This window comes from Vombatus ursinus, unplaced genomic scaffold (genome assembly GCF_900497805.2).
Source record: "Vombatus ursinus unplaced genomic scaffold, bare-nosed wombat genome assembly UNPS02014893.1, whole genome shotgun sequence".
NCBI classification, from domain to species: Eukaryota; Metazoa; Chordata; class Mammalia; order Diprotodontia; family Vombatidae; genus Vombatus; species Vombatus ursinus.
In genome coordinates, this window is record NW_020954671.1 from 6,161,213 (window position 1) to 6,189,104 (window position 27,892).

Sequence of the window (27,892 nt, forward strand, 5' to 3'; positions counted from 1 at the left end):
CTCTGCGAATGTGTAGGGAGAAGGAAGGATACTTGGAGAAATTCTGGTGATGTAAAAATTAAAAAGATATCAATAAAATTTTATTTTAAAAATAAATACATTAAGAAAAGTATTTAAGCAAAGAGGCAAAGTTATATAAATCCACGGAGCAGAGAATGGTTAAGTCATTAGGGAACTCCAGAGAAACAGTGGGAAAAATCAAAATAATTAAAGCTTCAGTAAAGTAGCAAGATAAAAATAAATTTCCCAAATATCAATAGTCTTTTTATATATTGGAAATGAAGTCTGAGAGAAAGAAATAGGAAAAGAAATTCTATTTAAGGTAACAGAAAGGCACATTAAATATCTGTGAATTAGCCTACAAAGACACATGTAGAACTTCTATCAATTCAACTGCAACATAATTTTTATAGGAATAAAAAGACCTGCCTAATTGGAGAGAGATTTACTGTTTGTGACTGAACCACTTCAATATAGTCAAAATATCAATACTATCCATTTACTGTAGAGATTTAGTTCTATACCAATAAATCATCAAGGAGATTTTTTTAAATAAAAAATAACAAAATTCACTTGGAGGAATAAAAAGTCAAGAATATCAAGTAATGTATTTGGGGGAAAGTAGGGAGACAAGTACAATTTATACTACAAAAAAATAGTTACTGAAATTACCCGGCACTCGATTAAAAACCAGAAAAGTAGGTAGGTGACCTAGAAATGAATATACACAGTCTAATGTTTTATAAACTCAAGAAAGCAAACTATTGGGAAAGGGACTCCTACTTCATTAGCTAGTTTAGTAAAGAAAAGTAATAAATAAAAACAAAAGACAAATAAAAATCCTACCCTTTTTGGGCCTTCACTATACTTCTCTAAATTACAATTGGAGCAGCTAGGTGGTACAATGGATAGAGTGTTGGGCTTGAAGTCAGACTCATTTTCCTGAGTTCAGATCTGACCTTCAGGCACTTACTAGCCGTGTGACCCTGGACAAGTCACTTAACCTCTGTTTGCCTCAGTTTCCTCAACTGCAAAATAAGGTAGAGAAGGAAATGGCAAACCACTCCAGTATCTTTCCCAAGAAAGCCCCATATAGGGTCATGAAAAGTCGGACACAACTGAACAACAAAAACAAAATTCCAAGGGAATATAGGATCCAAATATAAAAGTCATGCCACAAAAAAATTGTAAGAGAATAGGATGATATATATTTTATACTTTATAGATATGGGGAAAATTCATAATCAAACGATAAGAGAGATAAAAAACCTCAAATTAAGAAATACAGTAATTTTAGTTGGGAGTTATAGGGGGTTAAGAAGGGTAACCAGATCTATCCCATCCGAGGATTGATTTGTATGATGACTAAAACCACTATAGGGTTGAAAAGAATCTTCTTACATAGTTCTTTTGTGCTTTTGCTAAGTGGTATCCTAGGAATTATTTGAAGGGGAAAAGGGGTAATTAAAAGAAATTTAAGGTCATTGCTCAATTAAGGTCTCAGGATGAGAGACCCTGAGCAGAAGCAAGAAAAAAGTTCAAAAGACAGGCTTAAGAATGCCTAAGGGTTTTTGGATTTGGGGTTTGTTTGTTTTTTTGTGTTGTTTTGTTTTGTTTTTTGCTAGTTAATTATATGGGGCTGACTGGAATCTATACTCCAAAGAACTAAAGAAAGCTGTCAGGACTATAAGCTTTAGAGCTAGCAAGCATACCCCCATCCTAACAGCAGTTCTTAGCCCCAGGTCAGTGAAAATTTTTAATACATATATTTTGACAACTATTTCAACAAAATTGGTTTCCTTTGTAATTCAAAAGTTAAGACAACAAAGGTTAAGGACTCCTGCTAACCACGTAGAAACTGTATTACTGCTGGAAATCAGATAAGATGAAGAAATTACATTCTTCATAACACCCCTATTTCTTTTTACACCTCCTCAATTAATGTCCTCTCTGACTCACCACAGCAGCTATTTCAAATGTTTTCATGCTTGTTTACAAGCTTCCCAGGGTACTCTTTTCACCTACTCTTTCAGCTGAAGACCTCACCCGACTCTTCACTGAAAAAAAGTGAGGCCATTTTCTGAGAGCTCTTTTCTCCTTTGCTCTTCATCTCATGTCATTCAGATGTCTTCCTTCAATATCTCCTCCTTCACCACTGTTTCCCATGAAAAGGTGGCCGATTCTGCGGTGCTCCACTTTCCTTATAGTCCAACTCTCACAGCCATACATTGCTACTGGAAAAAAAAAACATAGCTAGCAGGTAGGTGCTATTATTATCTCCATTTTACAATTGAGGAAACTGAGGTAGACAATGGTTAAGTGATTTGCCAAGGGTCACACAGGTAGTGTCTGAGGCAGATTTGAACTCAAGTCTTCTTGACCTACTGGCCCAGCACTCTACCAATTGCACCACCCAGCTGCCTCAGAATTAGGCTGAGGATTGTTCTATCCTAGTGATAATAGGAGACCAGTGGCAATTTTTGAACAGAAGAGAGACTTGATCATGGGTGAAAGTGAAAGCAGAGAAGGGGACATATAAATGAACTAACCACCATTTATTAAGTGTCTATTCTTTTCCCAGGCTAGGGGGTCAATATAAGAGGTATATACATGCACCTAAATACATACATATGTATGTAGAATAGAAAAGACTTGGGCATATATTTGATACCACTTATAAGAGAGAAGAAAAAGTCAAGGATGGTTCTGAAGTGCAGCTGGGTGCCTGGAAGGATGATCGTGCTAGGTTATAGGGGAGGGTCTACCACTCTGCCTTATAGGCTATCCCTCAGCCTGCCACTTGAATCATATTCATTCTTATTATCCCCAGAGAGTTCCAAGGTAATCCAGGGATATGTTTGGATATTTCCTTAGTGATTACTAAAATTGCAACTAAAAAAAGTTCACCTGAATTCATTTAATGATGTTTATTTAATAAACTGGAGAAACCTTTTTTAATAAGTAGTTGTTCATTTCTCTTTACATATATATCAAAACCAATAATCTAGAATTAACTCAATATTGAAGTCACTGAATATACGGTTTACTAACAATGTAACAAAATGAAACAATAACATGGATAATTATTTACAGTATTTTAGCTATGAGAAAGAGCATAGCCATAGTCACCTCAAACCATCACTGTAATTCTAGATGGCTCCAGGTGTTCAAACAGAATCAGGGAAGTTTAGAGGAGGGGGAGGTTAGGTAGAACAAGAGAATGAGTTCTGTTCTGAACGTAGCAATGTATCAATTTTTTTTTAAAAAAAAAAACATGATTTTTCTGTTGCTTTCATGTTTAAAAAACGTATTCACCAGAACAATCATATTGTCCTAGATTTACAAATGAGGAAATTAAGGCTCTGAAAGTGAAAAGACTTCACATGGTGAGTGTCAGAATACAATTCAAACTAAGGTCTCATGGCTCAGTTAGTGCTTTCCCCAATACCACTCTGTCTCTACTTGACACAGGTACCCTTTCCTAGGAAACCGAAATTTGGATAATAAAAGGTTATATAACTGGTTTCTACAGAGATCTGAGAGTATAATAGTGCTTGACTGGGTGGGCCATTTTCAACACAAATATTTAGGGAGAAGAAGGTTTGAGAGTTCACAGGAAGCAAAGAATCTAGAATATCCTGGAAGGAGGATTAAAAAGGAAATGGGGGTAAGGGGAGAGATTATCTTTAGATGACACCTCTTACATGATTTTCTAAAATTAGACAGTGACAGATTTATGTCATTGTAAATACAATCTGTGACTCCACAGACTAATAGAGAAATACTGAGTCCTAGTGCAATTCCTGGAAGGGAGAGGATAACTAATTAGAGTTGCAGAAGTCAGGGCTTAGGAGTCAAATTCCCCTGACTTCCATCTCAAGAGACTAAGGAGTAGGGTATTGGAGAATTTAGAGTAGTTGGGATAAAGAAAAAAAATAATCCTAAAGATTATTTTTCAGTTCCTTTTCTCAGTATTCCAGTATCAACTAAATGCTTCTTTTTGTGTGTGAATGGAACTGCTTATCAATGAAGTGTTTGTATAAAGTACTTAACAACTCCTCTAGTATTTTACAACATGAGTGCTAGTTTTCACTGAGTGACTTTTCACTGAGCCCCAAGTCAAAGCTTAATGGTATAATTGGGGGAGGTTTGGTTGTAATATATTAAAAATTCTATTTTGAAATGGAGTTGTTATAAGTTGCTGGCTTTACAAGAGGTATGCCTATACCTGAACTTTAGTCCTAACAGTTGTGGAATAATTTTTTGCTTTTGTATATTTTTTTCTTTTCAGACATAGTTTGTGACCATTAGATGGCACTAAGCATTACCAGTACTTTCCGGTAACACTAGCTGTGTGACTGGGGAAGTCACTTAAACTGTCTAGTAACCAGTCTCTTCATCTATAAAATGCAGAGGTTGTTGAATTCGCAAACCTCTAAGGTTCCTTCTAGCTCTAAATTTGTGATCCTATTATGCTAATTAAGCACAATTGTATATGCAAATGTGCTTGTTTTTCTTTTGGATCAAATTTGCACAATTTAAAACTGAAAATTACCTATTCTTTAATTTTGAAAGTAAATCACAACACTGCTACAAATGTCCAAGCCATGTGATATCACTGGAGAGATCATGTATCTCATTATAATAAACTAGAATAATTCTACATTTCACATGAAAAACTAAAACGCATCCACTTTTTAACAATAAAGTGTCGAAATTGATTGCAAATATCAGATTTTAAAATGCCCACTCATTCCCATCAGTATTTCCCAATGAACCAATGAATTATAGTGATATAACTTGAAACAAGAGGGAAGCTTGGTGGATAGAGCATCATGCCTGGAGTTCAAATCTGTGTCAGACATGACTGAAATGACACCAACAATATGGAGAACTCAACAAGAATTTCCAAACAAAAATAACATGCATATGTTGATCCTTGCTAACTTCAATGCAAAGATGTATATAAGAAAATTTATTAGAAAAGAAATAAGAGGCCAAAGAAATGTAGATATACTTAGAAATAGATTATTAATATGTTCATACAGAAGGGAGTCAAAAATTGTTGATGTGAGTCTTAACAGAAGTCAGGGAAGTTATAAAGCAGAGATTAGAAGAGAGAGCCTATAGGCATGGGACTATTTTAAAATAATCAGAGAAGGATAATAGGATTGTAGTTTTGTGTGAGGACTTGAGGGTTTTGAGCTGGAAAGGTCTTAGAGATCATCTAATACACTGTGTGCTTCCTCCTGAGATCTTTGGTGGCTTTAGTCTTTTTTTCCTTACATTACTCATATTGATCAATTTCTGAGTTCTTCCCTTTTGATGTGAGTTTATCTTGGAGGCTGGACCTCAAAGCTGTCTCAGTTTCTTCCTACTGTACTTTTCACCATCCTTGGTTACTCCCCAAGTAACTTCTGGGTGGATAGGATGGTCTCCATTTATATCTTTTTCTTCAGATGTAGGGCATCCCCACAAGCTTGATCTCTGCCCTAGTTCACTGAATTCTCTAGGTCTCTGGCTCAGTTGAATCATTGTCTGCCTTCACTTTTTGCAGGCATGGGACAGGGTGAAGTGGACATCCTGGGCAAAGTTTTTATTGCCTTAGGATTCCCTAAGACTCTGCCCTAGCAAGAGGACATTCCCTATCTCCTCTCCAATACTTATCCTCCTCTGCAAGAAACTGGTCAGAGTTAAGGCCTATTGCTTGTTGCAACAGAATGCTGGAATAAGGGCAGGGTGGCATGTGCCAGCAACAGGGAAATTTTTAAGTGGGTCCTAAAGCACAAGCCAAAGGGTTAGTTTGTGTGCCTAGCATGGAGGCTTGCAGAAGATGAGTGCTGAGTTAACATTAGAAATTAGCTCCTTTGCTGTTAAGTCATAAGGCTATTTACGACTTTTGAGTTTCTTTTGAGCTTCTTTCATCTCCTGAAGAGAAAGTTGTAATTTCTCATTCATAATTCATAATTCTTTGTATGTGTGTATATGCGTGTGTGTAAGTTGGTGGAGACTGAAGGAAATATCTAGACTGCCATCTATTTTGTCATGTAATCTGGCTTTATCTTAATATATAAGAAATGACTGATTACTGATGTGGTAGTTATATCAGAATAAAGTATATTTATGTAGCCAGACCAATGACTAAGTTAGAGCTAGGGTTAAAATCAACCTTAAATTAAAAGAAACCTAAAAACATGAAGAAGCTACTTTAACAATTACGACAGCTTTGCCTTCACCTGTTCCCATAGTGGAGTGATAATGAGAGAAAATATCCATGGGGGAAATTTTTAAAATGCCAGTCACAAGACCCCAGAGTGAATGAAAATGGCGCCAATCAGAAGTCACATCTCCCTGTACTTGGACAGTAACACAGGGCTGTCCTGCAGGAGACCAGCAAACCCAACTGGGAATGGGGCCTCATTAGCATTTATTTAAATAATTTGCTTTCAAACTCTCTGCCTTGGTCAAAACATATCCTGCAAGAAAATCCATACACTGAAAAATACTTCTTCCATGACACTTAATACAATAATACAAACATGCTTAATGTATAATACAATAGAGGTAGATGGGTGACATAGGGGATACAGCTCTGAACCTAGAATCAGGAATACCAAATCTGCCCTCAGACACTTACTAGCTGTGTGACCTTGGACAAGTCCTTTAACCTCTGCTTGCCTCAGTTTTCTCAAGTGTAAAATGGGACTAATAATAACATTCACTTCACAGGGCTGAGGATTAAATGAGATAATATTTGTAAAGTGCCTGGCACATGTAGGTGCTTAGTAAATAAATGCTTATTTCCTTCCTATCTAACTAGTGGAAGCTTTCTGGTTTCTGGTTGAGTATGCCTGTGCATTCCTTGTAAAATGATATCACCACCAAGATATGGCTTATGTTCTTACTATCTTCTAAAAATAGAAAATAAATGCAGATGAGCACCAAAGGCTTGCTAGTGCTTGTATTCTCCTAGTTCATCACATCAGTACTTTGCACAGAATAAGCACAAATCTTATGTTTCTTAGTGACATCTATAGCTAGATTGGGCCAGTAAAATCTGTTCCTCATCAGCTAGGGTCTTCTCTTGAACCATATGTCCAATGCTATTATGTAAAACTTTCATGCCCATAAGGCTAAAAGCTCCAAGTAACTTCCTGTCACCTGAACAGTCTGGTATATTACTTCACACCCACAACTGCAATTTCTGCCCTTGTCTTAACAGTAGGATATCTTCTGGGGACTGGAACTTGAATCTTTTTTAGCAAAACTACATCCCTTCATGGCTTGTATTACTACGTACAGTCTTTCATCAGCTGTTTCCTCTGCCAAATTTTCAGACAACTGAGGCAAAAAGGACTGCTTTAATCAAACAAGATTCACATACGCTGTTGGCATGCTGTCAGGTGGAAATCATAAACTCTCTGCTATGCTTCCATTTAACTGTCACCTAGCTTCCCGGGTATTACATATACAGTGTTCTTCACTCTTTTTTTGTTGTTGGGCAGTGGCATCAAGTGACTTGTCCAGGGTCACACAGCTATTAAGTGTTATGTATCTGAGGCCGGATTTGAACTCAAGTCCTCCTGACTCCAGAGCCAATGCTCTATCCACTGCACCACCTAGATGCTCCTCTTCATTCCTTTCTTAAGAGTTACCATAACTTCAGTGTCACATGGCCCGTGCAACAGAAGAATGACACTGTCTTCACATTTTTCCTTAGCCAATAGTGTATGCTGATTTCATAACTGGTTAATGCTACTACCCATCTCTGACAAAGAGCACCTAACTTGGCATCTGTTGTTTTGTTCACTCTTCCTGACCCCATTTGGAGTTTTCTTGGCACAGATACAGGAGTGGTTTGCCATTTCCTTCTCCAGCTCATTTGACAGATGAAGAAACTGAGGCAAACAGGGTTAAGTGACTTGCCCAGGGTCACACAGGTAGGCAGTGTCTGAGGCCAGATTTGAAACTTAGCACTAGTCATTCTTATTATGCTACCTTTCTGTAGCATTTCATGCTGTTAACAACTCTTTCCTAGATGTTCTCTCTGCATTTTTTGTGTCATTGCTCCTGCTTGATTCACCTCCTGCTTCTCTGATCAGTTCTCTTCAGTCTCTTTGGCTGGATCTTCATCCAGGTTACACTCATTAACCATGGGTATCCCCCAAAAGTCTGCCCTGGGCCTTCTCTTTTCCTTCTATACTCACTCATTTGGTGACTTTATCATCGCCATTGATTCAATTGTCATATTGATGCAGATGAGTACAAGATCTGTTTTTTTCAGCTCCAAGTCTTTCTTCTGAGCTCCATTCCTATATCACCAATGGCCTATTGGACATTTTGAAGTGGATGTTCCATAAGTAACTTAAATAAAACATGTCTTAAACAGAACTCACTATTTCTCCACCCACCCCACCCGACTTCCTCTGGTGCCTGGCATATAGTAAGTACTTAATAAATGTTTGTTGACTGGTATGTCATTTGCCTGGGTTGTCATCAGTCTGCATTTCAAAAATAGCTCCATAAACATGTTCTTTGAGTTTTTCTAACAACAGTCTACTTCACTACGAAGAATTCCAGTTTACATATAGATTAGATCAGTTCTCTTTCTGAACTTCTGTCTGAACTGATTCTGCCATTCTTCTGGCACTGAAGAAAAGCCAAAATTAAGCTTTTCAAGATCCACTTGTGAGTTTGAAATACCAGTAAGCTCTTGATTTTATGTTTCAATAACTCATGGGAGTAGATGATATATGCTGAGTGCTGACTTCTTCTAACTTCATCTCCAGGGGTAATACTGTAAATCTGGAGAATCAGATCCCTATGGAAGGAAGAAAAAGAGGAGAGCTATCTTGATTATTTATAAGTCCTTTGTAATTTCTTTCCAGTGAAATAAAACCTGCCTTCTATTTAATATCAAAACAGAACTGAATATTACATTGGAGTTGAGAGTCAATTTCATTTTGTAATGCAGAACTAAACACAAACAACATTCTGATATTCCTAGGGAAATCCCTAGGTGGGGTCAAAAGCCATGATGTTATTATTGGAAAGTCTCCAAGACTGAACTAAGTCCATTTGTCCTCAATTAACACACAGATTATATTACCATCATTACAGAATGTTTTATGATTTCAGGTGGTTGTGAACTTTACAACTTTTACCATTAAGAAGCACCTAGGTAGTGCAGTGGATTGAGCACTGAACCTAGAATCGGGAACACCTGAATTCAAATCCAGCCTTAGACGATTACTAGTTGTGTGACTCTAGACAAGTCACTTAACCTCTATCTGTTTTAGTTTCCTTATCTGTAAAATGGGGATAATAATAGCACCCACCTCACAAGGTTGTTGTGAGGATTGAATGAGATAATATTTGTAAAGCACTTTTACCAAAGGCATTTAGCACAGTGACTGGTACATAGTAGGTATTTAATAAATGCTTGTTCGCTTTCCTTTCTTCATCCACGACAGCTCTTGAATCTGTTGCTTTAATTCTCCTCACACTGCCAACACCTTAGTTCTGTTGTCACTTTCTCTTAGACTATAATAGTAGCTGCCTAGTTGTTCTTCTTATCTGAAGTCTTTACCCTCTGTAATTCATGCTTCCAAAATCACAGATCCTATGTCATTCCTCTATCCAAAAAACTTCAGCGGCTCCCTATTGTCCATCGGATAGAATACAAACTCCTTCTTCTGGAAAGTAAAGTCCTTCAAAATCTGGCTCAAATCTACTTTCCCAGTCAGTCTTATTTCATATTATTCCTGTTAGAACAATAGGATCATAGATGTAAAATTGAAAGGGAAATGGGGAGTGGTGGTAGTAATCTAGTCCACAGTCGTCATTCTATAAACATGGAAACTGAGGCCCAGGGAGGTTAAATAAGGGCACATAAGTAAGAGTCAGTGGTAGGATTTTAAGCCAGGTTTTCTGACTTTTGGTCTTCAGGATCAGTTCCCTTTTCACTCTATTCCACTGTCCCCTTCATTTACTCCATGTATTAGACAAACTGAATTATTAGCTGTCTCTCAAACTTGGTATGCCATTGCCTCAATTCAATTCAAGTAGGCCATTTCTCATTCTTAGAATGCCTTCGCATTTCTACCTGTCAAAATCCCTTTCCTTTCTTCCCCTGCCACCCCTTCCACAAAGGCTTCCCTGATCTGCTCTCCACTTGTGTAAGTGTTTTTTTTTCCCTTCTCAAATTTTCCTATAGCACTTTTTATCTGGGTACCTCTTCTGATGCTTGACTGATCAATTGGTTGATCTTTTCTGTCACATCTTATATTTGTTTTTGTGCTTGTCCTTTCCTATGTCATAAAATGAAAACAAAAACTTGAATGCAGGGAATTTTACTTGTCTTCTTTGTATCCTAGGTGCTTGGAATATTGCCTTATAACATAGTAAGATTTAATAATAATAATGTGATAGTTGTTTGCATTTAATGTAATTGTGACATTGATATACATCAGTCATTCTTTCCAGAAGTTGCATTTACTTTAAAATATTTAAAATTTTGTATGATGTGTTTTAAAATTTTAATCTCTGTCTTGAGTCTTTTTTCATGGCTTACATATGAAGTCTGCATGTTAGTGAAAAATGCATTAGGTTTGGGAATCTGAAGTCCTAAGTTGGAGTCTCAGCTCGGTGCTTACTATTTGTTTGACCTCTGAGACTTTATTTTCTCATCTGTATGATGAGGTACTGTTCGATGAGGGCCCAGTTCTGTGAGAATGGGTCAAGGGAACCACTAGGATGTTTGACGAACTTTCTTAGGGAAAATCATGATGAGAGAGAGTAGAGGGACCTAACTCTGCTTCAGGTTTTCTCTATTTCCTGTCTGCTTATTCTTGTAGTGAAGAAAAGGTCTTTTGGTTAGCTGCTGTGCCGGAGATTAAAGTGTTTACAAAAGTCCCCAACAGAGAAACTCAACTCTCTTTTTCCTATTTAGTAGTCATAAGATATAAGGGTGGTATTTCTCCCTAGCAAGATGCCATTGTTCCTTTTGAAAATGAAGGACAAACAACAAGATATAAGGGTGACTCTGAGCTCCAGAGAGCAAGCGAAGGGGTTCTGTGAGTGAGTACATGGCCTCCCAGTTCCACTTGTGTATGGTATGGAGCCACCTCCTATTTATATCTTCTTTCCCTTTGGTACAGGGGGTTTTGTGAGGCTTCAAAAGGTAGAAGGAGCAGAGGGCCAGTGATGGGATCCCAAATTGAAGTTTGCCTGCAGCAGAGCCATGTGCCCATGTGGCCCCCAAAAACAACCTGCTTGCAACTCAGTAGTGGATCAAGCTCACCATATAGACTGACTCAGTTTTTGATACTTAATACCTGCTCAGCTTCTTCAGTGGCTTCTTTCCTGTTATTGGAGGGCTAGAAGGTAGAGCAATAAATTCCTCCCAAAGCATTCCTTTATACAGAGCTCAGAACTTGGGAAGTAATTCTCTGTTTTCCACCAGCAACTTTGCTTGGTTTTCACTCCACAGACCACCATGCCCTCATACTGAATACCAATGGCCTCCTCTTCCTCACTCAGTTCCTCCCCTTCCCCACTGTTTTTCTGTGTTGTCTCCCCATGTTTGTAAGCTCCCTGAGGGCAAGGACTGTCTTTCTTTTTCTTACTTGTATCTCCAGTGCTTAGCACAATGCCTGATACGTAGTAGGTGCTTAATAAATGTTTATTGAATTGAGTTGAATTGAAGAGAGTTAATGGTCCAATCACTGTGCCACCTTTGGAAGTGAATTTGTTGGGCCAAATGTTTTGCAGTGACCTGATGAAGTTTGAGCCCACTCTTCTCTGAGACAGAAGTATAGAGTACAGAATATGACCCCTACCACAAAGGGAATGTTTTTGTACATTTGTTTTTGCTATGTAGACTCATTAATTATCCATCTGTAAAAGTCAATTGATATTAACTGATTAAATTGATAGTGGGATACTAATCACTGTTAACACTGATACTCAGATACTAACTGGCAAATGATATTGAGGTAACAATCACTGGCTATTAATATTGGGGAGAATACATTGGAGTGGGGACTTAAGCTGGTAATATTAGAAAGATGTCCTCAACTCCTTGGAGTACTTTGGGGGTACCCCTGGAATTCTGAGAGGTAGCTGCCCTCTGTGGACCTGACTTGCCAGTACAAGTGGGATTTGGGATAAAGACTCCTAAAATCTATATGAGATACTTCAGTAAAAGAGGAATAGTAATAATAGGTTAACTATATCTTGCAGTGTTGTGAGGCAATAGCTCTGTAAACCATAAAGTTCTATAGAAGGATGCTATGTGTTGTTTTAAATAATGCTTTAATATTATTAGCAGTAATAATCTAAGAAACAGCTCAATCCTAAGAAACAACTCAATAGTTATACCCTTTGTAACTTCTGGTTGTCTTTGTTCTTCAAAACCTTCACTCCATTTCCTTATAAAGATGTTGCTTTTGACACCTTCACAATCTCAAAGTATTTGATGCACACCTGTGGTCACTGGTTCGACATTTCTTTTAAATACTAAATTAACATTATGAATTCATCATGAGCACTTCATATATGTGGAGGAGTTATATGCATGAGGTCTTATATTGAGTTTATTGTACACAGAAAAACCCTGTAAAATGATAGAACTCTGGATGACAAAAGTGGAAGAGATCTAAGAAATCATCTAATCCAACCCTCTAATTTTATAAACTGCTGCATATGCTTACAACAAAAATGTCTGTATAGCAAAGGGGTTTGCATAGCAAAGGGGTTTGCATAGCAAAGTGCTCCATAACCTATTTAAAAATATATGATATAATAAAATTATGACTCAACTGAATAATTTAGATAAATCTTTGGTATTCATTGTGACTAGATTTGACCCGCAATTTTCTTCCATATAGTAAACCATAAGCTAACTTTTTCCATAGTTATTAAATGTAAATGGCATCTAAGGGCCCTTTCAACTTAAAAATTCTGTAACTCTAACTGCATTGGAAGCAGAGCTATATACAGAATTTCCTATTTATGGAAGTTCCCAGAGTTCTAGAACCTACAAAAATTTAAGGAAGAGATGGGAAATACTGCCACCTGTGTCCTAGAATTCAGTTTCCTCAATGGTGTCTGCCCTTAAATACTCTAGTGTAGTTGTAGCTGTCATAAGACATGCACAGTAGGTTGAATCTATATAATTCATCAACTCCAAATCAACATACTTATTAAATGCTTACTATATATAAGGGACTGGGGATATTAATAAGAGAAAACAACATAGCCCTGTCCTTGTAGTTAATGGTTTCATGATAGGATAGGGAGAGGGTGGAGACAGAGGCAGAGGTGGATGAGATCTGTGTACCTGTACCTAAGTATGACACAAGATAGAATGAGCAAAGGGAAAGAAACTAATTGCTCTAAAAATCTGAGGAGCTAGAGAATAGTTTCTCTAGATGGAGATGATGGAAGTGAAGGAAATGGAGATGAAGGAAAGCTATCTGGAAGATGTGGCCCCTAAGTTGGGCTTTGAAAGATAAGACAAGGCAGAGAAGTGTGTGCTGAGAGAGAAAAAGTACTACAAATTGGTTTCAATACTTGGTACTTTGGAGGCAGAGCCAAGATGATGGAGTAAAATTTCCCTCCAAACAACTTTAAAAATAATGTCTCAAAACAAATTCTGGAGCAGCACAACAAGCAAAAGGTTAGGCAAAACAATTTTCTAGCTCAACACAACTTAGAAGATTAGCAGGAAAGGTCTGTCTCTACAGGGTGAGAGTGGAGTGCAATGTAACACAGGCCTCACTCCAACAAGCCAGCAGCAGGCTTTGAGGACAGCTGCTTTCGCAGTGGCAGCTTCCAGAGCTCTCGGGTTACAGACAGCAAGGAGGTTGGACAACTGGTCAGAAGGAGGTTACAGGAGACCCTTTTACTGGCACTGGATACAGGATTCTGTTGCATTGCCCATAGATGGTTCAAGGGCTGCAGTCACAGGGCAAGGAGGTGCACTAGCATACCAGAGCTTGCAGCTACAGAGAAGTGGGGACTCTGGTTACAATTCCAGGGCAGAAAAAAAATGCTTGTGGTCACTTATAGACCAGAGTACAGACCAGCAAAGCAATGATGATGCTTTTCTTTATTTCAATACCACCTTGGAATCACTGAAAACTTACAGACCCTTAGAGTTAGCTCTGAAAACAGCAGTTCAAAAAACCTGAAACTTGAGATGGTGCCCTCTCCACCCTGGAAGCAGAGCCCAACTTTAACATAAAGATAAAAGTCAAGAAATAGACTGGAAAATGAGCAAACAACAAAGAAAGAACATGGCCATAAAAACATGGTGACAAGGAATATCAAAACATAAACTCAAAAGAGGACACTAAACTCAAAGTAGCTAAATTCAAAGCCTCAAAGAAAAATGTGAATTGGTCTCAGGTTCAAAAAGAATTCCTGGAAGAACTCAAAAAAAGGAGTTTAAAATCAAATTAAAAGAGTAGAGGAAAATTGAGAAAAGAAAATACAGCGATGCAAGAAAATTATGAAAAAAAAGACTCAACAGTTTAGTAAAGGGGGCACAAAAATACTGAAATAAATTCTTAAAAAACTTAAGTGGCCAAATGGTAAAAGAAGAACACTTTAAAAAGCAGAACTGGCCAAATGGAAGAAGAGATATAAAAATACACTGAAGAAAATAATTCTTTAAAAAATAGAATTGACAAATTAGAAAAGGAGGTACAAAAGCCCACTAGAGACAATAATTCCTTAAAAATTTGAATTGGGCAGGTAGAAGCTAATGATTCAATGAAACTTAAAGAAACAATAAAACAAAATCAAAAAATGAAAAAATAAGGAAATGTGAAATATTTCAATGGAAAAACAACTGATGTGAAAAATAGATCAAAGAGAGATAATTTAAGAATTATTAGACTACCTGAAAGACATGATCAGAAAAATAGCCTAAACATCATCTTTCAAGAAATTATCAAGGAAAACCACCCCAATATCTTAAATCCAGAGAATAAAATAGAAATTTAAATAATCCACCAGTCACCTCCTGAAAGAGATCCCAAAAGGAAAACTCAGAGGAATATTATAACCAAATTCCACAGCTTGCAGATCAAGGAGAAAATATTGCAAGCAGCCAGAAAGAAATAATTCAAATATCATGGACTCACAGTTAACATAACACAAGATTTAGCAGCTTCTACTTTAAAAGATCAGAAGACTTGGGATGTGATATTCTGGAGGCCAAAGGAGCTAGAATTTCAACCAAGAATCACCTACCCAGCAAAACTGAGTATTTGATGGGGGTGGGGAATGAATATTTAATAAAATAGAAGACTTTCAAGCATTCTTGATGAAAAGATCAGAGCTGAATAGAAATTTTGACTTTCACTATAAGACTCAAGAGAAGCATAAGAAAGGTAATAGGAAAGAAAAATCATAAAAGTTCAATAAGGTAAAACTGTTTACATTCCTACATGGGAAGATGATACTTGAAGCTCCTAAGAACTTTATCATTATTAGGGCATTTAGAAGGATTATGCATAGACAGAGGGCATGGATGTGAGTTGACTATGATGAGATGATTATCTAAAAAAATAAAATTATGGGATGAGAAAGAGGTATGCACTGGAGAGTGAGAGATAGAATGGGTTTAATTATCTCATATAAAAGAGGTGTGAAAGGAAGGGCTTTTAGAAGTGGAGGGAAAGATGGAGGGGTGGTGAGCAATGCTTGAATCTTACTTTCATTGGAATTGGCTCAAAGAAGGAATAACATACACATTCATTTGGGTATAGAAATCTATCTTATCCTACTGGAAAGTAGAAGGGAAGGGAAATAAGAGGGGGGATATAATGGTCAGAAGCAAAAAAACTCTTGAGGGACATGGTGAAAGGAGAAAGCAGAGATAAACAGGGGAAAAATAGGATAGAAGGAAATACACAGTTAGCAATCATAACTGTGAATGGAAATGGGATGAACTCACCTATAAAATGGAAATGGATGAAAGAATGGATTAAAAACCAGAATCCTACAATATGAAACACACTTGAAGGACAAAGATAAAGTAAAGATTAGGCACTGCAAAAGAATCTATCATGCCTTAGATGAAGTAAAAAAAAAAAGTGGGGGTAGCAATCATGATCTCAAAGAAAGCAAAAGCAAAATTAGGCCTAATTAAAGAGATAATAAGCAGGGAAACTACATTTTATTAAAAGGTATGATAAATAATAAATATCAATATTAAACATGTAACACCAAATGGTATAGCATACAGATTCTTTTTTTTTTTAAAGGTAGATGAGTTATAGGAGGAAATAGTAAAACTATACTATTGGGAGATGTCAATTTTTGTGTTTTGGAAGTAGATAAATCTAGCCAAAAGATAAGGAAGGGAAGAAGTTAAGAGGATGAATAGAATTTTAGAAAAGTTAGATATACTGTACCTCTGGAGAAAACTGAATTGGAAAAGAAAGGAATGTACCTTTTTCCCAGTGGTGCATGGAATCTACAAAAAAAAATTGACCATGTGTTATGGCATTAAAAACCTCACAATCAAATGCAGAAAAGGAGAAATATTAAATGCATCCTTTTCAGGCCACAATTTACATTAAATAAAGGTCCATGGAAACATAGATTTAAATTAATTGGAACATAAATAATCTAATCCTAAAGAATGAATGGGTCAAAGAACAAATCATAGAAACAACCAATAATTTCATTAAACAGAGTGACAACAGTGAGACAACATACCAAAATGTTTGGGATGCAGCCAAAGCAGTACTTGGAGGAAGTTTTATATCTCTAAATGCTTACATTAATAAAAAAGAAAAAAGCAGATCAATAAATTGAGCATGCAACTAAAAAAAAAACAGAAAAAATTAAAAATCCCCAATTGAAGACCAAATTAGAAATAAAATGAGAGATTAATAAAATTGAAAGTAAGAAAACCATTGAACCAATAAATAAAACTTAGAGCTGGTTTTATGAAACAAACAAAAAAACCCCAATAAAATAGAAAAACCATTGGTTAATTTGATTAAAAGAGAGAAGAAAAACAAATATCCAGTATCAAAAATGAAAAGGGTGAATTCATCACCAATGAAGGGGAAATTAAAGCAATCATTAGGAAATATTTTGTTCCAATTACATGCCAATAAATTTAACAATCTACTTGAAATGGACAAATATTTATGAAATATTCATTGCTCAGATTAACAGAAGGGGAAATAGAATACTTAAATAGCCACCTCTTAGAAAAAGAAATTGAACAAGTCATCAATGAGCTTCCTAAGAAAAAGTCACCAGGATTTGCAAACATTTAAAAAACAATTAATTCTAATATAATATAAGCTATTTGGAAAAAATAGGCAAAGGAGTCCTATCAAATTCCTTTTACAACACAATATGGTGCTGATATCAAAACCAGGAAGAGAAAAAAACCAGAGAAATAAAACTATAGATCAATTTCCCTAATGGATATTACTGCAAAATTTTAAAATAAAATACTAGCAAGGAGATTACAGCAACATATCATAAAGGTCATATACTATGACCAGGTGGGATTTATAGCAGGAATGTAGGGCTGGTTCAACAGTAGGAAAACTATTAGCATAATTGACCATATCAATAACAAAACCAAAAAAAGTTATTATCTCAATAGATGCAGGAAAAGCTTTTGAGAAAATACAACACTCATTTCTATTTAAAAATAAAGGGAGCTTTCCTTAAAATGAAAAGTAGTGTCTATCTCAAACCACTAGCAAGCATTATCTGTAACAGAGAAGTCTTCTAGAAGTCTTCCCAATAAGATCAAGGGTGAAGCAAGGATGTCCATTATCACAACTATTATTTAATATTGTACTAGAAATTCTAGCTGTAGCAATAATAGAAAGAAAAGAAATTGAGGGAATTAGAGTTAGTAATGAGGAAAACAAAACTATCATTCTTTGCAAATGATATATGGAAAATCCCAGTTAATCAACTGAAAAACTACTTGAAATAATTAACAAGCTCAACAAAGTTGCAAGATATAAAATAAACCCACATAAATCATCAACAATTCTACATACTATCAAGAAAGTCCAGCAGCAAGAGGTAAAAAGAGAAATTTCATTTAAAATAACTGTAGATAATAACAAAATACTTGAGAGTCTACTTGTCATGACAAACTCAGGAATTATATGAACACAATTACAAAACACTTCACACAAATAAAGTCAGACCTAAACAATTGGAAAAATATTAATTGCTCATGGGTAGGCCAAGCCAATATAATAAAAATGATACTTCTACCTAAATTAATTTACTTATTCACTGCCATATCAATCAAACTACCAAAAATTATTTTATAGAGTTAGAAAAAGAATAACAAAATTCATCTGGAAGAACAAATGGCTAAGAATAACAAGGGAATCAATGAAAAAAAAATTTGAAAGAAGGTGGATTAGCAGTCTCAGATCTCAAACTATATTATAAAGCATTAATCATCAAACTTATCTGGTATTGGCTAAGAAATAGAGTGGTGGATCAGTGGAATAAATTAGGTACATAATACATAGTAGTAAGTGACTATAGTAATACAGTGTTTGATAAACCCAAAGATCTAAGTTTTGGGATAACAGTATGTGACAAAAACTGCTGAGAAAACTGGAAAGCAGTTTGGTAGAAACTAGGTATAGACCAACATCTCAAATCAAAATATAGTTGTACCAAGAGAAGGTCAAAATTGGTACATAATTTAGACATAAAGGGTGATATCATAAGCAAATTAGGGGAATATGAAATAGTTTACCTGTCAGATCTATGGATAAGAAAAGAATTTATGACCAAACAAGAGATGGAGAGCATTTTGGTATTATGGGATGTAAAATGGATAATTTTGATTACATTAAAATAAAAAAGGTTTTCACAAACAAAACCAATGAAGCCAAGATTAGAAGGAAAGTAGAAAATTTGAGGGGGAAAATTTATAGCAAGTTTCTCTGATAAAGGCCTCATTTCTCAAATATATAGAGAACTGATTCAAATTTATAAAAATACAAGTCATTCCCCAATTGGTCAAAGCATATGAACAGGCAGTTTTCAGAAGAAGAAATCAAAGCTATCTATAGTCACATAAAAATGATCTAAATCACTATTACTTAGAAAAAATGCATACTAAGACAATGTTGAGGTACTACTTCACACCTATCATATTGGCTAATGTAGATCTGTACAACTTGTAAACTTCTTTGGGTTGCAGATAGGTTAGACTAGAGACAAACTGATGATCGTTGGTTGCCGTGGGTCACATGACAAATAAGAGAGTGGCAACCTTACATTTTTTGCAGGCTGCAAGTGGCCTATAGGCCATATGTTGTGCAGGCCTGGACTAATGTGACAAAAAAGGAAAATGACAACTGTTGGAGGGGAGGTAAAAAAATTGGGAGAGTAATGCAGTGGTGGTGGAGTTGTGAACTGATCCAACCATTCTAAAGAACAATTTGGAACTATGCCCAGAGGGGCTATAAAATTGTGCATATCTTTTGACCCAGCAATACTGCTACTGTATCTGTATCCCAAAGAGATTTTTTTAAAAAGGAAAAGGACCTATATATACAAAATATTTATAACAGCTCTTTTTGTGGGAGGAAAGAATTGGAAATTGAGTACACGTCCATCATTTGGGTAATGGCTGAACAAGTTGTGGTATATTAATGTAATGGAATACTATTGTGTTATAAGAAATGATGAGCAGGAAGCTTTCAGAAAAACCCAGGAAGAATTACATGGACTGATGCAAAATGAAGTGAGAAGAACCAAGAGAACATTGTACATAGTAACTGCAATATTGTATAAAGATCAACTGTGAATGACTTAGCTATTCTGGTTAATATAATGATCTAAGACAATTCTGAAAGACTTAAGATGAAAAATGCTATCCATCTCTAGAGAAATGACTTATGGAGTCTGAATGTAGATTGAAGTATACTTAAAAAAAACCCTTTCTTTATTTTTCTTATTTTTGGTCTATTTTCTTTCACAACATAGCTAATATGGAAATGTTTTGCATGACTGTACATATATAATCTGTATCAAATTGCTTGCCCTCTCAAGGAGGGGAAAGGGGATAGAGAAGGGAGAGAACTTGGAGCTCAAAAAATATTTTAATGAATGTTAAAAAATTTTACATGTAATTAAAAAATAAAATAAAATAATTTAAAAATACTTTGTACTTTATCAGTTTGCAAAAAAATCCTATAATGCTTTGCTATTAATAAGACTTTCTCGTTAGTAAAAATTATTATACATAGTTAACCTTAAACAAGGCACATTGTGGCAATGTTTACTTGAAACAAGAACCTGATTTATTGTTTCCTATTTCCATTGGGCTAGCACCTTAGCATTAAAATGATTTATTCTCTTTCATTAGTCTCCCAATCCTAGCCATAAGGCAATATGATGTGTGGATAATTACAACAAATCTTGGGTAAGTTAAACAAAATACCCTCACTAAACAATATGAGGATAAAGTATAAGTGACTTTCATAGCTTAAGAAATATAATAGTTGCCCTCAAATGTACTACTTTGAGTGCCTCATTGCTATTACAAAATGGAATTTATGCAGAGATTAAGAACAATAGTCAGCCTCCTACATCTACAATGAATTAGAGAGGTTGGAATGATTTCACTGACAGCCAATACAATATCTTGAAGGGAGACCAGACTTTTAAAGCCATTTCCTAACGACTATTAACAAGCACAGGTGTTTCCTGATTTCAGTTCAGAATTTTTTTAAAGTGTAACTCAGGAAAAGATTTCAAATCTCTTTGTTGGCTTCTTATCTCCTGTGTCAAACCCAAGATTCTACTCCCTACCCTTCATGATCTCTATTTTATTTTACTTTTTATAAATGCTTTTTGTTTTGCATCACATTTCTTTTTTTTTTTCTCAAAATAATGTTTTAACCTATTTTTCTAATTACATCTAAAAATAATTTTCAACATTCACTTTTAAAAATTTTGAGTTCCAAATTCTCTTCCACCCTTCTTCCCCTCTTCCCTCATTGAGAAGGCAAGCAATTTGCATATTTCCATATTAGTCATGTGAAAGAAAACACAAGACCCTCCTCCCCCATAAAAGCACTAAGAAAATTAAAGTTTAAATAAAAGTATGCTTCAATATGCATTCAGACTCCATCAGTTCTTTCTCTGGAGATGGAAAGCATTTTTCATCATGAGTATTGCTGAAAATAGCAATAGGTGATCATTACACAATGTTGTTGTTACTGTGTACAATATTCTCCTGGTTCTGCTCACTTCACTTTGCATCAGTTCATGTAAGTCTTTCAAAGTTTTTTCTAAAAGCATCCTGCTCATCATTTCTTATAATACAATAATATTCCATCACAATCTTATACCACAACTTGTTCAGCTATTCTCCAACTGATGGGCACGTACTCAATTTCTGATTCTTTGCTCCCACAAAAAGAGCTGTTATAAACATTTTTGTATATTAGTCCTTTTCCTTTTTAAAAAATCTCTTTGGGGGCAGCTAGTGGCACAGTGGATAGAGCACTGGCCTGAAATCAGGAGGACCTGAGTTCAAATCTGGCCTCAGACCAAACACTTGACACTTACTAGCTGTGTGACCCTGGGCATGTCACTTGACCCCAATTGCCTAAAAAAGATCTCTTTGGGATACAGATACAGTAGCAGTATTGCTGGATCAAAGGATGTGCACAATTTTGTAGTCCCTTGGGCATAGTTCCAAATTGCTCTCCAGAATGATTGGATCAGTTCATAACTCCACCAACAATGCATTACTCTCCCAAATTTTTTGACCTCCCCTCTGACAATTGTCGTTCTCCATTTCTGTCACATTAGCCAATCTGATAGGTATGAGGTGGTACCTCAGTGTTGTCTTGGTTTGCATTTTTTCTAATCAATACTGATTTAGAGCATTTTTATGTGACTATAGATAGGTTTGATTTCTTTGTCTGAAAACTGCCTGTTTATATGCTTTGGCCATTTACATATTGGGGAATGACTTATATTCTTGTAAATTTGGCTCAGTTCTCTATATATTTGAAATTACATTTATTTTCATATATGTCCTTTCTCCCTCCCCTACCCAATAAGCCATCCCTTGTAACAAAGAATGAAAATTAGAAAAATTAAAGTTCAGCTAAACCATGCCATATATCAAGTATACCTCTATTCAACATTCTATACCCCTAATTCCTTACTTTTGCAATTAAGGGAGAAAGGCACACTTTCTCAACTTTTCTTTCTCATCTTTGACCTCCTTGGAGTATACTCTAGGAGTATATGTCTAGGAGTTAGATCTCTGGGTGTGAACCTTCTAGTCAATTTTTTAAAGCATACTTCCAAAGTGTTTTCCAAAATAGTTGGATCAATTCACAGTTCTACCAACAGCTTATTAATATGGCTGTTTTTCCATGGCTCCTTCAATATTGACAACATCCATCTTTAGTCATCTTCGACTTACTGAATATGAAATGAAACCAAACCTGTTTTAAATTTGCATTTCTCTTATTGTTAGAGATTTGAAGTAATCTTTCATATGATTATTAATAGGTTTGATTCTTCTTATAACAACAATTTGTTCATAGTCTCTGACCATTTATATATTAGGAAATGACTCTTAGTCCTATATATTTGTGTTAATTCCACACATGTTTATGTATATATGTATATGCAGCTAGGTGGTGCAGTAGATAGAGTACTTGGCCTGGAGTCAGGAAGACTAATTATCTGAAGTTTAAATCTGGCCTCAGATACTTCCTAGCTATGTGACCCTAGGGAAGTCACTTAACCTTGTTTGCCTCAGTTTCCTCATCTGTAAAATGATGGAGATTGTAAAACAATGGAGAAGGAAATGGGAAACTACTTTCGTATCTTTGCCAAGAAAACCCCAAATGGAGGGGCAGCTAGGTGGCGAAGTGGATAGAGCACCAGCACTGGAGTTAGGAGGACCTGATTTTAAATTCAGCCTTAGACACTTGACACTTACTGGCTGTGTGACCCTGGGCAAGTCACTTAACCCCATTGCCTAGCAAACAAACAAACAAGAAAATCCCAAATGGGGTCACAAAGAGTTGGACTTGACTGAGAACACACACACACATATCTATACATATATACCCACACACACATATATACATATATGTGTGTATGCATATATGTGTGTATACATATATGTGTATATATATATATATTTAATGTCATATTCTCATTAGAAATTTTGGCTGCAAAGATTTTTGCCTAATTGACCATTTTTCTTCTTATTCTAGCTGCATTGATTTTGTTAGGGCAAAATCTCTTCAGTTTCATTTTTTAAACTCTAATTTTTAAAAAAGCCAGCATGGTATAATGGATAGAGAACTGACCTCAATGTCAGGACAGCCTGGTGTCAAGTCTTGCCTCTGGCACAATACTGCTGTATGATCCTGAGAAAATCATTTAACCACTTAATGGTCCAGGCAACATTCTAAGTCTAGAAGTTGCAAAGAAGGTACTGGCCTGCATGAGTGAAGTTTTTCACCAAGGAGTTCCCTACAGAAATGAAATTACAAGTCTAGTCCTATTTTAAAAAAATTCTGGGCTTAACAAGCATTAAATAAAATAGAAATTTCTCTATACTAAATAAAACTGAGGAGGATTTTACATCAAACCATGAATAAAATGACCAAATGAGATAGTAATTGTAAAGCACTTAGCATAGTGCCTGGCACATAGTGGGCACTATCTAAATGTTAGCTATTATTATTTATTATTGTTATTAAAGTATAGCTTGTTTTTTCCCCTTATATATGTGTAAGGGTAAGGCTGAAACCACTGCATTTGTCTCTGGTGTTTTGACTAAATGAGAACACTTTTTTTGACTGAATCAGAACTGAGTATGAAAAACCTTGTACACTATCTTGAAGCAATTTAAGGCATTGTATGAGAGAATTGATCATACTCTTGGCAACCTGTGTAAAAGGGAGATACTATTTCAGAACTGAGGGAAGAGATTCTGAATTTCTAGATTTTAGTATTTGAAGAGAAAGGGAAAGGGAATGAGTATTTATTAAGCACCTACTTATCATCTCCAGTTTACAGTTGAGGAGATTGAGGTAGACAGTGACTTTCCCAGGGGTCAAACAGCTAATAATAAGTGTCTGAGGCAGGTTTTGAATGCAGATCTTCTTAACTCTATTCACTATTCCACCTAGCTACCTCAGTACCCACATTGAAAATCCAACTTAGTAATAGTGCATATGTTTTAGAATATATTGCATCAGTTATTTTGCTAGAATTCTCTTTAAAGTGTTTCTGTCTTGATAGGTATTAGTCTGCAGCTATTATTCTTTGATTTTTTTCTTACCTATTTTAGGTATTAGGAACACATTTATCTCAAAACATACAAAATGGCACAATCTTACACAGTCCTACACATACAGGAGAAAAAAATAACAGTTGTGCAGATTCAACAAACAAGGAACATTTTGCGAAGATTACTTCTGGCTCAGTCCTCAACAAGTGCTTGTCTTGGTGTTCCAATCTCTAATCTCAAGCAGAAGACAAAAAGGAAAAGAAAAAGCAAAGAAAATTAGTTTTTATCTTGAAAGGGTAAACCTGGTCCCTAAAGGGTTTCCCTCAGATCGCATACCTGGGGGTTAACTAGAAGTTACCCTCTCACTCTCAGGCAGGAAACCAAACCAACTTGACTAGGTACTTGCACCCCAATTCTGATTTCCTGGGGAACGCGTCACTTCACCCTATCCCTTTCTTTCCCTGGCCACACAGTCACAGAGCAAGTTTAATCATTGAGTAACTTTAAAGAAAAGGAAAAAATAAATAACTAGACAAACTTTCCCTTTCAGGAGATCTGGGTTCCTCTCACAACCTTGAAGCATGTGGGAATTTTCACAGAGATTAGGGACCTGGAGTAGACTGGAATATCTTCACCCTCTAGTTAGAAGCCATCTCTCCTGGGTGAAAACTCTACCATGATTCTCTCATATAATGCCGTGCAACTGAGTTCCTATTCCAAAAGGCACCCCAAATTTCCCCCAATGGATCTCTGCCACTGCAAAGGCAATCCCAAATGGAATTCTCAACTCACCTTATATCAGAACAAATAGGCTCATTTAAGGGAAAATAGCAAACAAGGTCAAATAAACCCCAAAATCAGATGAGGCTCCCTATAAAAGGAATTAATTACTTCATAACATGGTGTTTCTAGGTACACAAGCAAATTTTACCCTTTGGACTTGTAGTGCATAAGGACCTCATTGTAAATCAAGCAGTCTAGATCTATTTCAATACAAAAAGAAAATATAAACATTTCTTAATGAGGCAATTTCTAAAATTCTCATATTAGTCTCAACATCAATATGTGTATATGATTCAGTAATGCATATAATAATAATTAAAGCAACAGATGCAAAATTTTGCCAAAATCATATTAAAAGAAACTGGCATGTAATGGAAACAGACACTGGAAAACATGATGATACGTGTATAGCCTAAAACAAAGAGAAAATAAATGCCAATTCCTCAAGGATCCCATAAAATAGGATATCAAAAAAACAAATGAGAGTAGTATTTCTAGGCATCCTGCAAATTCAAAGGTCCCAATTTTATACCAGATAAGGCCACACATATAGGAAGTATACTCTAGCCCAGTCTTTAAGCATTAGGTCACAATTGCATACAAAAGATTATAAGGTAAAATAATTTTGGAAATTCATGAACAAAGAAGTATAGCAGTTGGGATTGGTGGCAAGATAAGATGTATGACCATTTAGTGTATAGCTGAAGTGGAACAGAGGAGTAGGTTATGGTAACCAGGTAGGTTGATAAACTAGAAAGTTAAGATAATTGAGGGAGGATTTATATGTATATATTGAAGTCCCCTAGCATGAAGGCAGAAGTTGAGGTGGAGAATTGTGAGCTAGGCACTGAAGACATTAAAGAAGGAAGGCAAGTATCCTACAGCTGAGGGCTGGGGTAGGATGTCAGAAGATAACAGACATCAGAATCTGGATTAGATGATCCAAATCTGGATAGCATGAACTTGAAAAAGGGAGTTTCTGAATGATGATGGTAGAGGTCTAGAAGAGGCAATGGGGTTCCATGAGTGTTCTTACTCCCCCACTATGAAGCTTTAATTTACTTTGTTTTCTTTATTTCTCTCTCTTTTCTAATCTATCCTAAAGTCCATTCTCCAATTTATGGGTCCCCTTACTTACTTCTTCTCTATTATGTCTACAGTAGAGTATTTAGAGTATAAAAGAAATAGTCTCCCAGGAAGGCAGAGTTTCTGGAATAACAAATTTGAACTTTCTCTATTATTGCCTTTATAGAACTCATAACATTCCCCATTGTTTCTATATGCCTCACTCCAAGATATATAATTTCAGGTTTGGAAGCAGTGCTGAATGGAAGTAGTATCATGTGAAATGAATCACTCTTTGTCATGAGTCATGAGACCTGGATCTTCTTCCTGCCCTTGCCATGAACACTCACCACTCCCAAGGCTAGGTTATTCTATCCCTGTTTCTACTTCCCCTTTCCATACTGGGGGCTTGCTGCTCTTAAGGACTCATACATCCTGTCTCCTGGGGCCAAATTTAGTCCTGGAAGGTACAACACTTTCTCAGAGAATTGATATATGAATTTCTCCAGACAAAACCCATTTTAAGGTCCTATTTCTTACTACAAAGAACTCCACCCCAAATTAGAATGTTCTTTAGTGGTACCCTTTCATTTTCTTTTCTGGGAAAAAACATTTTATATATATATATATTTAAATATCATACATATAAACATTTTATATATGTATTTGTTATATAATATATAAAATACTATATATATAATTATATATAAATATATATAATCCTATTCTCTCACAGCCTCAACCCCCAATCTTTCTGAGAGACTAAAGAAAATGCCATCCTTTCTTAGCTCACCTTTGCACTGAGTCAGGGTCCCTGTGTTATCTCTCCCAGAAAATATATTGATTAACTTATAAAGGTATCAAAAATTTAATCCAGAGAATATTTATTCAGCTCTGTCTCCTCTTCTCCTGATCTTTTAAGATCTCCTTGAATCTTTAAACCCTCATGTCCTTTGTGTTTCTTGATAAGCCCTCTTTTACACCTCAATATATTTTTGAGACAGTAGACTATAAATATGAAAAAAATTATTTCATTATGTTGTTCTTTCTTAAGAATTGCATTTATTTACCTTTTTTGTGTTTCTCTTATTTGGAATGTTTGCTAATTGAATATTTTGCTCACCAGTGTCTTCTGTTTGCTTTGCAGGAATGCCTCAAATGCTTCTCCTTGGTTGAATGTCAATCATGTTTTATGGATAATCAGGCTCATTTTTACAGGATGTGTTATTTTGGGCTTACACCTTGAGCTTCTCTGCTTTTGGAATGTCCTATTTCACTCCTCAATTTCTAATGACTACATAGGAATCCTAGGTATTCAAACTGGCATTTCTTCTTGGCTAAAGGTCTTTATCCTGGATGCTTGAAAAATTTGCTATTTGTCATAGAAATTAGGGATTAGGGACACTACATGTCTTGGAGTTTCAAGTGTAGATTTTTTTCCTTTGGTTAGCAATCTGTGTATTCAATCAATGAGTAGTTTCTGATCTGTAGTCAAAAGTACTGGGCAGTTTTTAAAAAAAATTCATATATATATAAACATATAGTGTGTTTTTAGTATTATATATATATAATTGTTATTCATACATGTGTGTGTAAATGTATATATACACATACTTATATACATATATTTATCTATACACATATAACCACATTTGTTGTGTTATTCTGGGAGACCTAGGACCTTTACCTGATCTCTCTTCATCCTGTTTTTATGGTTAATTGCTTTGGCATATATGGAAT